Here is an 11157-nt window from a genome sequence, read left to right on the forward strand (position 1 = left end):
AGGCATGTTGGCTGTATTTCTGCTACTCTTACTGTCTACCCATGGCACAAGCCTAATTATGAAGTCAATTCTAGCCATGTGGTAGCATTTCATGCACCAAGCAAATAAAAAATTTGTTCACCTTGTACCATTGTGGGAAAAAATAAAATAGCGCATGTAGAGGGCAAAGCAAGTTGAAGCTAAAGAAATAGAGATCAGCATCATAGTGTCTCAATTGCGCTTACAATTTGAGGCTACAACGTCTGCTTCACATTGCTTCCTGTCAAGATTTTCCATAAATATGATAACCACTCCCATTGCAAATGCAATGTCTGGTCTAGTGGCTACCATGGCGTACATAAGATTGCCTACTGCTGAAGAATATGGAATCTTTGCCATTTTTCCTTTCTCAAAATCAAATTTGGGAGCATCATTCTTGCTAGTTTTGCATATGCGTGCATTGGGGTACTCAATGTAGCCTTCTTCACCTGCATATTAAAATGTTACAAGACCTTGTGGATATATGTTTCTTGAGATAACTCCAATATTCCATGTTTTCTATCCCTCTTGATATGCATACCAATAAAATGACTCACATCTCCCAAATCCTTCATATCAAACTGCATGTTGAGTGACTTCTTCAAGATGGATATCTAGTCTTTAGACTTCTTGGCAATGAGAATATCATCGATCAAGATGATAAATGAACCATCATTCAACCTCCGCGTATATAGGCAATGATCTTTTTGGCTCATGTACATAACCTTGGGACTACATGTACTTGTCAATTTTATGGTACCATTGCCTTGAGCCTTACTTTAGGCCATACAATGCGCCTCACGCAGTCTATGCAACAGTTGTGCCCACCGTAGGCCTTTCAGGTCGGACTTCAAAACCCTTTGGTTGTTTCATGTACACGTCTTCTTCTAGAACCCGTGAAGGAAAGTTGTCTTCACATTCATCTCTCTCTTGTCTTCTTCTAGATCCCTGTGAATGAAAGTCGTCTTCACATCCATCTAGATAAGTTTTATATTTTCAATGCCTACGAACGAGCCCAAACACAAGACACAATGCAGCCATCTTGACTACTGGAGATAAAATTTCATCAAAGTCCATGCCTTTCTTCTAGCAACCAATCTAGCCTTATACTTAGGCTCGGGATCTTCTGATGTGTATTTCTTCTTATACACCCATTTGCAAGGCAAGGCTTGTTTGTCCTCTGGAAACTCTATCAGTTTCCAAGTCTCAAATTTTTAATCAAGCTATACTCTAATTGCATTGCATGCTCCCACTTCACGCTATCTTCCATCTAAATAGCCTCTTGGTAGCAAGTAGGCTCTCTGCTGTCAATGATCAACAAATAGTCTAACCCTACTAAAATTTTTCAGAGGAATGAGAGACTCATGTAGACCTCCTCATAGCTTGACTACTAGACTCTGCTCTCTCTAGAGCACTACTAGTGGTAGGAAGGTCACTAGTATACTAAGCTATTTGTTTGATCTCACTTAAGGCGACGTCCTTGAATCTTACCTTGTGATACTCAACTGTGCATCTTCATCGCATTTAAGATAACTTGTGAGCTGCGAATGAATTTTCTACATTTTGAGTGCCAGAGACCATAGCCCATCTCTCATTGCACCATATCCAATGAAGATGCATTTGTGTGATTTGGGGTCTGCTTCTTGCACGGATCTTTATGAACATGTTAAAATGCCTCACACCCAAATACACATAGTGTATCATAGTTTGGCTTCTTGCTAGTCCACATCTCCTACAGAATTTTACAGTTCAACGGAGTACTATGCGATCGATTGATGATATAAATTGATTTCATAACAACCTCTCCCAAAAACCCTAGAGGTAAGTTCGCCATAGAAACCATGGTTGCAACTCTCTCTTGGATTTTCCTATTCATACGCTCAGCAATTTCATTCTGAGCATGTGTGTATGGCATAGTAAATTGCCATCTAATGCCTCTTTTGTTATAGAAATTATTGAACTCAGTATGCAAGGCCTTTTGCTTTCTTGCCTTACTAGTTCTCTACCATTGCAAGGAATCTCTAAAGCATGGCAAATATTTCATCTTTCCTCTTCAAGAGGTATACCCACACCTTCCTAGTAGAGTCATCTATGAATGTTAAGAAATATAATGCTCCCCTGTCCCCAAGATTTATACAGAATTTTCCTATTCATACGCTCAGCAATTTCATTCTGAGCATGTGTGTATGGCATAGTAAATTGTTATCTAATGCCTCTTTTGTTATAGAAATTCTAGAAGTCGGTATGCAAAGCCTTTTGCTTTCTTGGCTTACTAGTTCTCTACCATTCCAAGGAATCTCTAAAGCATGGCAAATATTTCATCTTTCCTCTTCAAGAGGTATACCCACACCTTCCTAGTAGAGTTATCTATGAATGTTAGGAAGTATAATTCTCCCACGTCCCCAAAATTTATACGGCATTGGCCCATATAGATCACTATGTGCTAAGTCCAGAGGATTTTCTAACTCTCTATTCAATGGCAAAGAGATAATCCTAGTTTGTTTTCCATTAATGCAATGCTCACACAAGCTAAAATCTGAATAGTCTAAAATAGGTAAGTAGCCCAAATGTTGAAGTTGCTTTCATTCCTTTCTGACTCATATGACCAAGCCGGCTATGCCACAACTCAATAGAAGGTAGCTTCGAAACATAAACACAATTCTCTTTCACACAAAAGACATACAAAGAGTACAATGAGCCAGACCTTTGGCCCTTCAAAATAACCAAATTTTCCTTGCCAATCATTCAGGAACCACTGCCAAAAACTGTAGTATAGCCCAAACCATCAAGCGAACCGGCTGACACTAAGCTCTTAGTCAACTTTGGCACATATCTGACACCTCGTAGCATAAACGAACTACCGTTATGCATACAACTTGACATCTCCAATGCCACAAATGTCAAGTTGATACAAGTCACCTAGCTTGACTGAACCATGCATAGGAGCATAATTAGAGAGCCATTCCCTGTGGGGAGTAACATGGAAATTGGCACCCATGTCAATGATCAAGTTTTGTTTATAACATTACTGCATCTAGACTCAAGTCAACGGTGAATATCAAGACGTTCAACAGCTATGGTATGTTAAGAACAACCTCAACTCAGATTCAACTACATTGAGCTCTTCAATCTTCACACTACTCTTAGGAGGTTCAGACTTGACAATGGATTTACCCTTTTGACGTTGCAAAATGCGACAATCTTTCTTTAAATGGCCTTTCTTGTGGCAATGATAGCATTCTACATTTTGCACGTCATGTCCATGACTCTTGCACGAGCATTCTTGCGATCTTGTGACTAACCGCGACTATGAAAATGACCTCTTTCCATGTGATGACCATCACTAGCCATATATGCATTGTCATGCCCACTAGTGTCAAGAAACTGACTTCTAATCTCTTCCATGAGCAAAGCACTAGTAACATCATTGAAAGCAAACTTACCACTAGGTGCGGAGTTACTAATGGCAGTGTTTAATATGTCCCACAACAAAGGCAAAGAACATGGCAAGAAAATAGATCAGCTCATCAAAATTGAGTCCCTTAGATGTAAGTCGTGTAAACAAGCTTTTGAACTCATTTAAGTGTGAATTGACACTGCTACCCTCTTTCATATTCAAACGCATGAGTTTTTTCATAAGAAAGTTCTTATTCAAAGAACTCTTGTCATCCCAAGCTGAGCATAATGAATCCCATAAATCCTTTGCAGTAGTCTTGTCCATAATCATCATAACGAAAATGGACTCACCAAGGTGTAGGCCAATGGTCTCCATAGCACGAGCATCAAGCTCTTGCATTGCATTTAGACGCCCGTACCGAAATAATTATACGTATAAAACGCTATTACACGCCAAAATCCCGTATAATCACCGTATTGCCATTTTATTTTTTTCGATCGAAAGTCTTCTCGATCGAAATATCTTTCAATTGAAAAGACTTACAATCCAAAACTTTCTTATATAAGAAACCGTCGCCAGTTTAGATCAAAAGCAGTTCTAGAGCTTCAGGAGATTGTTGAGACATACAGAGCTTGAGATTGCTAGCCTTTGAGGAGGATTTTGGGACAGCCACAGCTTGAGGTAAAATTTTCAACTTGTATTGCTCTTTGTCAACTTGTTTTTGTGTGTTTTGCTAGACTCGTGTGGTGCAGTTGTTTTACTCTCACCATAGAGTTGGCTTGCAGGTTATAGGCCACTTCGTGGTGTGTAGAAATTAGTCACTTTTCTCGTGCTGTGCAGCCACTTGGCTCACTGTAGAGAAGGGTTTTAGGACAGACTTAGATTCTCACTTGTGTGGCACAATTGTCTATCTCTCACCACAGGGCTGAGTTTAGGGTTTAGTGGTCAATTCGTGGTGTGCAATAGGCATGATGCTACACCTCTCACTCCAAAGTGGCCTATAGGTGACTCAATTTTAGATCAGCTCAAATTATCGTTTGTTTAACGTACACACAAGAGTTTTTGTTCGTCAAACAGAGAGTGGAGAGATGCATAGTTTATGCCCTCTTCATCTTTGTGTGACGCACTGGTTAGTCTTGTGTTTCGAACTGGAAAGACAAGTCATTGTTCATCACTACATGACTTGACGTTGTCTTGCATGTAGATACATACGATATTTGGCATGCATCTCAAATTGTTAAGTTGTCCGCTGATATTTGTGTCGTGAGTTCCACACACTTCATCAAGGATTGGATTAAGTCACATCATTGTTCTTACTACATAGAAGTATGAGGGATACGTTTGTCTACCTAAGAGTGGATAGATGCATACATATGCCCTCTTCATCTTAGCATGACACACCTTGTATTTTCTGATTCGTAGATACGCCACTTATCAGTAGATGACTTGGTGTTGTCTTGGATGTAAATATGTACGATGTTTGATTACAATCCAAGATTTTTAAATTGTTCGCTGATGGTTGTGTTGTACGTTCCACACACTTCATTAGGGATTAGATTGATTAGACTGTCAATCAACATTACAACAACGTCGAGGACTTGTGTTGAGTGTACCTTACACCAGCTGGGTTGTTCACATTCACGCTCCGATTGTTTACGTGTATTATGTAGCGCACATAACAGGGTCTCTCTATTGGACAATGTATGTATTGCAATCATAATATATCATCGTTTGCTATGAATTAAATCAAATTGTGTATGAAATTTGGATTAACAAACATGACACGAATTTGATAGTTTTTCCTCTTCTCTGAGAACATTTATGTTATAAAATTATATCTTGCAGATATGGTGGATATTAAGCTAGTGAAACATCATCGAAAATTTGTCTTCGAAGTGATAATACGTCACTTTCATCGCATGTCAGAGCTTGAGCTTCGTCGTTGCCTAAACCCCTCGGCTCCGGAACAGTATTACTAGTTCACAGAGGCTTTATCGAAGTCTGACTTTGAGCAGCTTCAGTACGCATTTACACCCCAGAATGCATTTGACATATCTTTAATGACCTCAGGTTCATTATCGAACATGGTCAAGCAGTCTATTGAACACATTGCAAAGATTTTTCAGGATCTAAAAAACCCTGAAATAATTACTTTGCCAGGCGTAGCTACACGCATACAACTTGTGCAACAGTTGTATACTGAGTTCAAGAGCAAGGGAAAGCTGGAAAGAGCAAAGAGCACGAGAGTGGAAGTCTATGGGTGTTTGCTTGCGATTAGTGTGTTGCATGATAAGATTAGTGTTGTGTGTGTCTTGCAATCATTAGTGTGTGTGATTGGGTTGATTAGAGGTGAAGAGAAGTGGATGTGGAGATTGCCATTCATTGTGGCTTAGCTCCTCCATAGGCCAAGAAGCTCACCTCATAGAGTTAACCATCGTGTTGCCATGATTAGCTCACTAACCGTGTGAGTGTTTCCATGCCCTAGCCGGGTAGCTCATCCCTCCAGATTGATAAGTTTGTTGGTCATTGGAGCTATGCAACGAGGGAACCCCCAACATTCGGCGCCGTTGCCGGGGACGATGGCCTACGCTAGTGTAATTGTGACATAATCTATGTTCATAATTCCCTAATGTGTCACCGTATCTTGCCAATTGTGTGTTTACACACTCTAATTTCACACTAACCCCTTGCTAATTTCACTAATTTTTGCTAACTTACTAATTTGCTATAAAGGATTGGAGCATTCAACCATTCAATTGATCTTCAATGGAAAGGTAATCAAGGTGGTCTTCTCAACCTCCCTAGAATCTAAAGATGTGTAGAGATCCCACCATGATGCAATGAAATGCTGAAGCTATGTTGGTGCAATGCAATGTTGATGCTATGTTGGATTGTAAATTTTTCGATTGTTCATTTTCATGCCGTCATAATGCCGAAATTTTTAAGATTTGGTGGCATATGAATTTGACAAGTTTCAATTACTAATTGGTGATTGTGAATTGTTAATTGGACGCCTAATTAAGTTAATTGCATGCTTGGATGGTCAATTTCAAGTGTGTGTGCATTCTAATTGAGTGTGATTTTAGGTATGTGTACACTATTTTGCTCATGTTGTGCACCTAAAAATCAATGTGTGCTTAATGATTTTTCAATTGTGATGATTGATTTGTGTTGTGCTCATGCTCAACTAATGATTAGTGAAGTCACATTGCAAATTCGACAAGTTTAGCCCTTTTGTGTGCGCACCTAAAGATTGGTAAAAACTATCAATTTTATTAGTGTGTGTGCCTAAAAAAGTGTTTAATTTGCATGATTGATTCATATTTTGATTGCATAATTGATGTGTGTAATGGTTAATTGCTGCATTTTTGTGCTCAAAACAGAGATTTACACATTTCAATTTTGTCAAATTTTGACCTAATTTTGTTGGTAATTTTGCCGATTTCATTGCCTAGTCTTGATTTTATTGATGAAATTGTTTGGCAATTGAATTGATGAGGATTTTGTGATTTTATTTGGCTGCACTATTCCCCTATGTGTGGAGAATTTTTAGAATGTTTTGGGTATTTTCGGATAATTTTTTGCTAATTTTTGCATTAATTTTTGGTTAATTCCATAAAAGTTTAATATTTCGCGATCTTTACGAGCTGTTTTGAATGTGAGTTTATGGCTTGATTGCAAGCACATTTGAGCGATTCGCTATTTCCAGGGGCCGGGTTGACGATGGTGTCGTAAATTACGTTTTCGATAAAAACTACTATTTTTGGTATGCTTTTGTGTGTTGAAATTGTTCGATTGTGATTGTCGATGATTTTCTAGGTTTCTAGAATTTTCCGGGAATTTTTTGGATTTTCTTAGAAATTTTTGGGATTTTCTGGCTATTTTTTGGATTTTCGGGTGAATTTTAACGTTTTCGGCTAATTTTTGACCTATTTTTTGGCAATTGTGGACGTTGGAAAATAAAAAAATTAGTAAAAAGCCGGTTCGAGCTTCGATACCGTCCTTGCGGCGCATGAAATTCTATGTCAGGTAGATCTTTACTGTCTCTTGGGATAGTTTCCTACAACTTTAAAATAATCTTCATCTTTTTTCGTTTGCCGCCGTCACCACTTTCTTGTTCCGTGGCGCGTGAACATCACCCACACACACTCCCTCTCACTCTCTCTCTTCCCTCTCTCTCTCATTGCCAGTATACTTCTCTCCCTCTCTTGTCTCATATGCGAGCCCTCATGTCCAGCACGCTGCCTGTCTTTTTTCCCCCTCTATCGCTTACCCTCTCTCTTCCCCCTTTTGTCGTGTACCCTGCTGGCTGCTGTCCGGCGCCGTTAAGGCAGGCCACGCCACAGTCCCACCACGCGTGCAACAACCCTCTCTCGCTCTCTCCCTCTGATGTACTGCCCGCTAGGCGCCACGCTCTCTCTCCCTTCTCTCTCTACTGCGTGCCCTGCGCTGGGACAGGCGGCTGGGTCAACACACGCGCGCCAGCAGGGCCTAGGTCCCATCTTCTCCTTCGTGGCCTCCGCTGCTCCGAAATCGGCTCTACAGGTCATGCAGCCCACGCGCTCCGAAATCAACACAGCCCCGATCCAGGTAAGCAGAAAAAACCATTTTTTAATTAAAAAAATCATTTAAATTTTTATTTTAAAAAAAGGAATAAAAATTCACCCAAAAAAAAACTCCAATAAAAAATTCACAAAAACGCAAAATCAAAAATCACAAAAATCAAATAAAAATTCACAAAAAGAATAAAAAATAAAACACCCATAAAAATTTTAAAAAACATTAAAATTTTAAAAATTCATAAAAAATAGAGAAAAAACCTCATTAAAAAACTTCTTAGTAAATTCTAAAAAATTAAAAAATTCACCAAAAAAATTTAAAAAATAGAAGAAAATTTGTACAAACTGAAAAATAACTCCATAAAAAATCCAAAAGTGGCCGAAAAATTCACCAATAAATCACAATAAATTCTAAGAAAATCAAAAATTCACAAATAATTCACCAAAAATCATAGAAAATTCATTAAAAGTCACAAAAAATCCATAAATTGATTTAAAAAATCATAATAAATCAAAAAAAAATCATAGAGTTTCCAGAAACCCCAAAACATAAGAAAAGTTCACAAAACAATTATAAAAAATCAAAACTTTTCCAAAAAAAAAGTTTAAAAAATAGAAAATTCAAAATTTCATAAAAATTAGTAAAATTAAAAAGAAAGTCGCATGAAGTGCCAGAAAAAAACAAAAAGAGCTCGAAAAAAAGTAGAATTAGCCACAAAGCACAGCTGTGAAAATCACAAACCGCAAAAAAGGCCAGAAGAGCCGCAAATCGAGACAACCGTGCAAATTGAACCAAATCAGAAGAAGAATAGCTGAAATTGACCAACTCGAAGCTGTGAGCAGCAGAAATAGATTTTGTGCTCGGATTTGGAAAGTGCAGCCACAATTCAGTCAAGAAGCTAGAAGTGAACGTGCATGCTAGAAATTGGCAAGTGCAAGCAATCACACTGAAAATCGAGCTTCTAATTGAACGAACAGGAGCACCACTCACATGTGATTGCAAATTAGGCTAGTACGGGCAGCAAAAATTTTACTAATCAATACCAGAATCTGCCAATTGACAGTTTTCGTAGATTGAGCCAACATGGACTCAAATTGAGCCGAGAATTCAAGTACATCAGCAAGCTAGTAGCAGTGGCAACACAGGTATAACTGCAACATAGCATATTTTACAACTATATGGCTACAATGGAGATAAAGTCTTATATGCAGATTCAGAAGGCCATAGATACTTAATGAGCAGCAAAAGCAGCACATGAGCCAAGATCCTATTGATCAGAGTAAAGCCAGATTCAGAAAACTCCCAGATGTTCATAGACTTCAGTGGAGCCAGGTATTGCAAGCTCAAAGATGAAGTGCAGATAGAAGTTCAAAAATTCAACCCAAGTGTTTATCCAGAAATTTGCACAAGCCAGCAAAACATACAGTTGGTGCATATGCAATCACGATCATTGTACATGGATTACAGTGGTCAGATCTATAGTCGAGAACCAGAATTGCAAGATCCAACAGATCAACCAATAGAAGCCCATCTAATTGGAGAACCAAGCCAAAGACTATACAAAGGTCAAGATGGAGCAATCTACAGCTTGATGCTCAGTGTTTTAAAAGAAGATGCCGACAACTTGGCAAGTACAAAAGCAGAAACTTCTCAGCAAGAGATTGACATGACAGAACCAAATGAATTACCACCAGTCACGGCGTATTGCTCAAATTGTGGACGAAAAGGTGGACATTTTTCTGAAGATTGGCCAAGAAATCTAGACAAGAAGGATACATCAACTGCCAAGCAAGGTACAAAGAAAATTGAAAATGCAAATCTTGATGTAAGTGCATGTAGCTCATCACTTTTAATGCAATCGGATGATTCTGCATTACCATTAGAAGCACCGATAAAAACTCTGCAAGTTCAAAATCAGCAAAAAGATGCACAGACACCTGAAAAGCTTAAATTTGATTCTTTGAACAACAAATTCCTGCATAAATTTGGTCAAGATGTCCAGATATCACCGAATGTTGAAAAGACTGTTATGTTTGCAAATGATTCTGCATCCAATGCCACAAGTGTGCAATCATTCACAAGTCTAAGGGACACATCAAACAGAATGATATTAGCATTGTATGGTACCCTTAATTCATATGCACACTATATAGACCAAAAAGGGAAACTGTACAAAAAAGATCAACCAGTGTGTGAACGGTCCACATACCAGCTCATAGAAGTGCTTCCAGTGAGCCATCCTCTCTAAAGGTGAAGGTTATTACCCGAGTGAACCCAGAAATATGTTCAGAGCCAAACTCTCCTCCATCAGAAATCAAGCTCAATGTTGTGACCAAACAAGCATATAGTTTGACCAAAACAGTCATAGATATAAACAAAAGTCTAGCATCTATGATGCCTTGGGTCCTAAAACCATAGAAGCTCATATCATAGGAGACCCATGGGATAGACAATATCAAGGCAAAGATAATGCTATCTACAGCTTGACTTGGGGAATAATTTGTCATGTTTTACAGAGATACATAGGAAACTATGTAGAAGGTTTACAGATGCCAAACATCAACAGTGCTACCCAAAGTGTACCTTCATAGTCCCAAAAGGTGAGACTAAACCAGATCCAAACAATTTTGAACTCTTACAATGAAGCAGGCTATAGTGATCACCCTAGGAAGGGGGGGAGCTGTAAATCCATCACCCTCAACTCTAATACTAGGAAATGCTACACCAGTTAGAAGCCATAGGGCTTCTAGCCAACAAACTCCTTCAAAGCAAAAACCATTGAAAGATCATATGGCTGTTGGAAGTTTCCAATTGACCCAGTTCCATCAGAGTCTACAGATAAATGCATCTATTAAGATCATCAAGGATAGAAGTTTCAACTAATCTCCACAAGTCAAAGTCAGAAGCCGACAAGTACAATAGTGTTCAAATAGTTACATGTGACCAAGCTCACATATACATATCAAGATGCACAGGGTAACGAATATCAGCAAGATCATGACCTTGTACAAACCCATACGGATGGCCCGATTGAAGTCAAAGACTATTTGAAGATGATGCAAAGCCTCAAGCTGCTAGAACAAGTGATAAAAAATTCAGAATCAATGAAAGAAAAAGTCCAAAAAGCTACACAAAAGTCACCACCAACATCTCTTATGAAGAGACAGATTCTGCCAGAAAGT

The sequence above is a fragment of the Adiantum capillus-veneris genome, chromosome 11, assembly GCF_014529385.1.
Source record: "Adiantum capillus-veneris isolate H3 chromosome 11, ASM1452938v2, whole genome shotgun sequence".
Lineage (NCBI taxonomy): Eukaryota > Viridiplantae > Streptophyta > Polypodiopsida > Polypodiales > Pteridaceae > Adiantum > Adiantum capillus-veneris.